Below are 6,956 nucleotides of genomic sequence, written 5' to 3' on the forward strand. Positions count from 1 at the left end.
TGATTGCAACCAGTTTTGAGATGAAAGCATATAGTGCAACAGAAGAAAGCACTGCTGGAATTCCTCTGTGACAAGATTATATCACTGTGCTGAAGCTTATGGCTGGTTAGGGGCGAAACTAGGCTTTATTTCACTGGGGTCAAAGACACAGTTTGGCGCGTGCGCGCACGCGCACGCGCACACACACACACAGGCGCCTCAATGGTGCTCCTCTGCAGGCTTCACCCAAGGCAAAAAAAATCAGCTAGGAAACCCCGCCCCCTAGCTATGGCAATGCATAAGTGACAAGCGCTTAGGACTAAGGACTTGGGGGCAACAACAAGTGAATTGAAGGTTATGAAAGAAAGTGCAGCAACAGAACAACACAAATAAATAGACAAAGGTAGGGAAAATGTAGAAAATTAAATAAGTTGCCTTTTTAATATTGCCGTTCTTATGGCGTTGACTTTTATTATTCATGTAAGCTGCCTTGAACTAAATGAGAAACTAAGAGGTATAAATATTATATAAAAAAATCTACAGACACCATCTTTTATACCAAAACTTTGCATTTTAACCCAAATTACAAACCAAAATGGAATTATACTACAAGCTTGGTTTACAATTCAGTTTGCAAAATAAACCAAATCTTAAGAATTTCGCTTTATAGGTGATACTGTGAAGATCAATGGAAAATATTCTCAGCTACGTTTGGGCAGAGTTGCTCAAAACTCTGGGCATTGACATTATAAACTGAAATGAACTGTCTGTTCCATGTTGCTTAGAGCCAATATCCTAAGTCGTCTACAGATTCAGGCATGTTTGGGGATACATTGTAAAATGAAACAGAACAATGCAACAAACATCTCTTAAGATACTGTAGGAAATCAAGCAGACTGAAGCCCCACTCACTCAATTAGAACATTACCTAACTATAGGAGATCTGACCGATTAAGAGCTTCGCTAGCTCACCATTTTTTACTCTCTAAGACGGGACTGCAAGCCTGTCAGATTTTACTATAGCAGACATAATTCATCCAATTCTCAATTAAATTCTTGAAGGTTTTCCATGAGGCCTGATGCCAGACAGAAGACACTCATAGTGTGTTGTTATTACTCCTGAATCAGTGTCTATATAGATAGCTAACTTGTAAAAATAAACAGATAACTTGTGTTTTCTCTTACCGAGCCATATGCATTCTGCATATAATTTCCACTGCCATGAGTGCAAGAAAAAAAAATACCAAAAATGTTTTATGTGTTTTATAAGCACCCTGATAAGTACTGGTTTCTTTTGTAAGACATGCATCTTACAACGAAGGAATTATGAATAGCTATGCACATATCATGGGACTTGGGTGGCGCTGTGGGATAAACCACAGAGCCTAGGATTTGCCGATCAGAAGGTTGGCGGTTCAAATCCCCGCCACAGGGTGAGCTCCTGTTGCTTGGTCCCTGCTCCTGCCAACCTAGCAGTTCGAAAGCACGTCAAAGAGCTTGCAGGGCAGCAGCTGAAGAAGGAGCAAAAAGGGTTTTCTTGTGTGTGTGTTTCTTTGTGGCTGATTAGCTGCTCTCCCTGAGCAAAGGTCAGAGGGGGCAGAGTTTCTGTTAGGTGTGGGAGGAGCTTATCAGAGATTGCAGGGCAGCGGCGCACGCCTAGCGGCGCGCGCAGTTTGATCTATCTTTTAGATTTAGGGGAGCTAGTCTCAAACATTTGTTGGGGGAGACCTAGGTTTTCGGGGGGCGGGTTATTTGTCCTGCCTTCACGCTTTTTATGATGGAGGACCACTGTAGCCACCCCCAACGACACGTTCTCAAGATGGAGGGTGAGGGAACAGCTGCAGTCGCCTTGGTTCCTGCACAATGTTTGCCATCTTGCCAAAGGTTGCAGGCAGCTTTACCTGCAGCAATTGCATGTTGATTGCCCTCTTAGAAGACAAAGTCCAGCAACTGGAGGAACGTGTAGCTACGCTCCAAAGAATTAGAGAGCTGGAGCTCTTCTTGGAAGCAACAGAGCACACCATCTCCACCAAGGAGGAGACAGGGGACTCCCCTGAGCAGGAGGCTAGTTCACCAACACAGGAGCCAAATATATGGAGAAACGTGACTCAAAGAAGTAGGAGGCCCAGGGTTCGCTCTGATTGTTTAGAAATACACAATCGCTTTGAGGTCCTCTCCCCTAGCATGGAAGACGAAGAGCAGACTCCATTTGCTCCTCTGCTCGTTTGTTGAGTTACACTGCTGGTGTGACGGCTTGGCAACATCACACATGTGTTTCCTTTTCAGGCATCCTCAGTTCCAGTTCAGTGTTTCCCCAACTTGGGTCTCTCTCCAGCTGTTTTTGAACTACAATTCCCATCAACCCTGACCACTGGTCCTGCTAGCTAGGGATGATGGGCGTTGTAGCCCAAAATCAGCTGGAGACTTAAGTTCGGGAAACATTGTCCTAGATGCTATTCATTCCCAGGCACCTTTTGTTTTGTTTTCCGTGCTAGGGATTGGAAGATAGGATTCAACTGTCCCCACCCTAGCTTTATCTGCCTTCAGCTAGTCACAGGATGGGACTCAGGAGAGGTAAAAGCAGGAAGTTTGGGGAGTTCACGATGTGTGCCTCCTCCTATCTCTGATCACTGTAGTGTAAGGAAGCAGCCTCTCAGGCGGCAGGAGGACGGGTGCTGCTGCTGGGGTGTATGGGGCAGTCAGCAGGGGGGTGGGGGGGAGGGAGAATGATGTGAAGGGTGCTGGCATTACTGTTGGCTGTGTCCCTTGGACTGATGGAGTTAGGGCCCTCTTGCATCATGCTGTGATGCAGGGATGTGTGCTGAGGGCACATCCCCATTGTTTTGAGTTTCACTGGCATGTAGGGTCATTGCTGACACAGTCCCCAACTGATGGCCAATGGCCATGTTCCAGGGAGGCTGGAGATGCACCTGTCATTTTCACCCCACTTTTCTATTGCCTACTCAAGCGTACAGTATTTCCCCTCCTGAGTTAAGCGCACACCAGATATTGGCCTTCTACCAGCATAGCAGCAACATCTTGCTCCCCCCTCCTGGTTTAGGATTATGTTGCCTGACAAGCAGGTGCCTGAGAATTTTATTTTACTGTAAAAAACCAAAAAATACTTTTTTAAAAAAAAAAAGAAAGATAGTGCGGCCATTGTAATATTTATTGTCATAAAGCACAAAATCTGAAACTATAGAATACTTCGATTAATTTAAAGTGACTATGTTTACACAGTCTCTGTACAGTACAGCTGTAAGCAGCTGTAACTTCCCCGTTTTCTGCCCAGAAAATGTATTAGGTAACAATTCATCAACCTTAAATACAAGCTTTAAAGAGAAAAGCAAATTCAAATCCTGCCTCAGTTAAGCACACCTGCACATTAAGATCAATCATAAAAAATGATCGCAGTGTCAGTTGTAAAAATGCTATCCAGAATAAAACGGATGGTGCCCAATCTAGTATATCTTTAAAGAGATAACTTTGGGGGGGGGGTTGTAATTATATAACACATTTCCTTAAGATAGTTCATATTTAGAATCAAGAGCACCCTCATTACGTACAGGCTAATCAATGTGCCTACAGGCAGCTGACATGAATAAATGTAATATATGAAGTTTTCCCTATCGCTTCATCTCTAGTACAAGGGGGGAAACGCACCTTCACCCGTTAAATTTCTGATTGTGAAGCTGCTGTTAGCAGCACAGGAACCTTAAAAGCACCTTACCTGTTAATTGTGACCAACAAGATTAACGTGCGAAAAACGCTATTCACAAATATGTACAATGTTATTGGGGGGGCGGTGGAGGATGGAAGACTAAGAATACACTTCACTTAGTTTAGAAAATGTCTATTCACAGGTTACATGAACAAAGGTTTAAAGGCGTTAATAAATCCTACACCTTCCTACACAGAAATTGATTTTTTTTAAAAATCTTATACATGTGCATTTAAAACTGCATTTCTATCTTTCACACATGCAGGTGGCACAAAGGGAACATGTGAAAAGAGCACATGGGCAACTACATACATAACATTTTAAGTGCACTCAACAACAGGATTCCATTCCAATGCCATGATAAATGTGTTGATCTTTTAACATCTTTTTAATCCAGAATGCGGTAGCTAGACTGGTGACTGGGAGCGGCCACTGGGACCATATAACACCAGTCCTAAAGGATCTACATTGGCTCCTGGCATGTTTCCGAGCACAATTCAAACTGTTGGTGGTGACCTTTAAAGCCCTAAACAGCCTTGCACCTGTATACCTGAAGGATCTCCTCCACCCTCATCGTCCAGCCCGGACACTGAAATCTAGCTCCGAGGGCCTTCTGGTGGTTCCTCACTGCAAGAAGTGAAGTTACACGAAACCAGGAAGAGAGAGGGCCTTCTTGAGAGTGGTGCCAGCCCTGTGGAATGCCCTCCCACCAGATGTCAAAGAGATAAAGAACTAACCAATTTTTAGGAGACATCTGAAGGCTGCCCTGTATCAGGAAGGTTTTTTTTTAATGTTTGATGTTTTATTGCCTTTTTATATCTGTTGCAACCCAGCCAGAATGCAGGGGGGGGTATGAATAATAAAAATTATTATTGTTGTTATAAGATGCCACAAGAACCTTTGCCTCCAAAGTAATCCTTCTAAAGTCTGCGTCTCTCTCTACATGCACTCGCAGGCTGCAATGAACACTTCCTTGAGAGCATGTCCCGCAGACCTCAATGGGACTTACTTACTCCTGAGCACAGGCATCCATAGGACTGCGCTGTCAGCACATGAACTTAAGCATCGGCAGTGTCTGTGTCTGCGTGCGTGTTGCAGAACAAGCCCCCACCGCCAGGCATGGGCAAGGCTCGGAATTGCGCTTGTGCAATCCCTCACCTTTTTCCTTGTTCTTTTCCCCTCCCCCAGCAGGACTCCCGGCGCCACCTGCCTGTCTCGCGCGCAGCCACGCGCCACGCCCGCTCCTTCCTTTCTCTCTCTGCCAGCCAAGAGGCGCGTGGCGTTCCTTTTGGAAACCTCCTCCCGAAAGCGGTGCTTTCCTTTCCCCCACCCAAGAGCAAATCCAAGTTCAAAAAAAAAGGGGGGGAGGGGAAGGGTGCAGGTGGGAGGGACGGACGGAGGGCGGGGGTAGAGAAAGGTGACTTTGGCAAACAGAAAGAAGTTGCTGCGCAGTCCCGGGTGGATCTGATGAAACGCAACCCGTCTGCGCGTTTAGACGGTCGGAAGCGGTTTTGTTTAGGGGGCTTACTTCAAGTACGGTACAGCTTCAAGTACGGTACAGTGGTACCTCGGGTTACATACGCTTCAGCTTCAGGTTACAGACTCCGCTAACCCAGAAACAGTTCTTCAGGTTAAGAACTTTGCTTCAGGATGAGAACAGAAATCGTGCTCCCGCGGCGCGGCAGCAGCAGCAGCAGCAGGAGGCCCCATTAGCTAAAGTGGTGCTTCAGGTTAAGAACAGTTTCAGGTTAAGAACGGACCTCCGGAATAAATTAAGTACTTAACCCGAGGTACCACTGTATTAACAATAGAGCACAGGATTTCAGTCTCTTTGTGACCTAGGACACCAAAGCAGGGTTTAAACCCTCAGGCAAGCTGCACCTCCATGATGACTGGCATTTTCACCCAGTAAATGTGCTGGAGAGACTTGCACCTGGGCGCACTGCAAAAGCTGGCCATTTTACGCGCGCTTACCAGGGCTCAAGTCCCCTCCCGCTCAGTGGCGCAAGGTAGCGCTATCTGCGCACTTACTTGGACGGGGATGGTCGCCACAGGCGCTTTCCTTCGAGCGAGCCCTGGGCGTCAATGGTGGCTGGAGAAAGGGCGGGAAAGCCTTCGTCAGGAGACGCCGCCTATTTGTTTTGCTTTTTCGGGGAAGGGGTGGCGACGAGCTCCTAGCGCGGGTGGGTGTAACCGAGGAGTTGCGGGCTGAAAGTGGACTTTGGCGGGAGAAATCGGGCCACCTCCTTCCCTCTCACCCTGAGGCGGGAGCTTAAGCACAACCGTTTGCAAGAGGAGGAGGAGGACCGCGAAAATGTCACGCCGACGCGGCTCCAGGTTAGAAAAAAAAAGAGCCCTCCGGCTTGGAGCGAGACGCCGGTACTCTGCAGCGCGCGAGGGGTTAAAGACAGCGACCGCGGGCGCGGCTCCGCCTCGAGTTGCTCCAGCGAAGCTGCTGCTGCTGCTGCTGCCCCTCCTCCGCGGGGTCGGCGGGAGGCAGCGGCGCGCTCCCTTCCCTCTCGGCCTCCCGCTCCGGCAGGTGTCTGGGCCTGCCTGACCGCGAAAGCGGAGCAACCCCCTCCCCCTGCGGCTTTTTCGTAATTATTATTATTATTTTAGCGTTGCGCAGCAGTTGGTTCTCTTCCCAGTTTCTCTCTCTCTCTCTCGGTGACCCCGCCGCAGCCTTTCTGGGGAGGAACCAGGAAGAAGAGAAGGGAGGTTAAGGGGGAAGGACGGGGTGAACGGCGCCGGCGCTTGCTACGGGGGGCGAGTCAGGCACATCCATATATGTGCTGTGTACACACACACACACACGTGTATATATTTATACATATCCTTGTTCTCCCCCCGTTTACTCCCCCCCTTCCCCCTCTATCATTCTCAATAAAATATTGATATTATCCTTTCCCTTTTCTTTCCCCCCCTGAGAAGATTGCTGAAGAGTTATTTCCACCATCCCATTCCCCTTCAGAAATGTAGAAATCTAACTGCGGTTCTCACCATGGGAAACCACTGGCATGCACAAACGGGACTCGTAAGAATTCGGTAAACGCTTGCACAAGTGTGGCTCGGCTCAAAACACACCCACAACCCACAGCACAGTGAACCTGCTTTCTTCGAGGGATGTGGTCCTACAAAGCCAGTCAACTTCCATTTAAAACCAGTGAGACTTGATAAATGAACCAGTTAAGGAATGCCATGCAGCCTCCCGCCCAGCAATGAGATATAATTTTTAGCAATAAATGGGCTGTATGTA

At 47.6% G+C, this 6,956-nt stretch overlaps 1 protein-coding gene and 1 long non-coding RNA gene across 4 annotated transcripts in view; one reads left to right on the plus strand and one right to left on the minus strand.

Annotated features, from left to right (window-relative positions):
* LOC307220152 (uncharacterized protein) overlaps positions 1–6,047 on the minus strand; it is an 87,598-nt gene extending 81,551 nt beyond the window's left edge. Inside the window, exon 1 of one of the 3 annotated variants that reach the window (XR_013840719.1) lies at positions 5,732–6,047. The gene's annotated coding sequence lies outside the window, so the exon portion shown is untranslated. Of the gene's footprint in view, positions 1–4,858; positions 4,894–5,731 lie in introns of those variants that run through there. The other 2 variants (XR_013840720.1, XR_013840721.1) reach the window with 2 other exon arrangements.
* A 138-nt stretch (positions 6,048–6,185) lies between these two features.
* LOC307220170 lies at positions 6,186–6,956 on the plus strand. Its single transcript, XR_013840743.1, has 2 exons — positions 6,186–6,297; positions 6,629–6,956. It is a non-coding gene; the product is annotated as an uncharacterized lncRNA (long non-coding RNA).

The sequence above is a fragment of the Podarcis cretensis genome (assembly GCF_951804945.1).
Source record: "Podarcis cretensis genome assembly, chromosome: 7".
Lineage (NCBI taxonomy): Eukaryota > Metazoa > Chordata > Lepidosauria > Squamata > Lacertidae > Podarcis > Podarcis cretensis.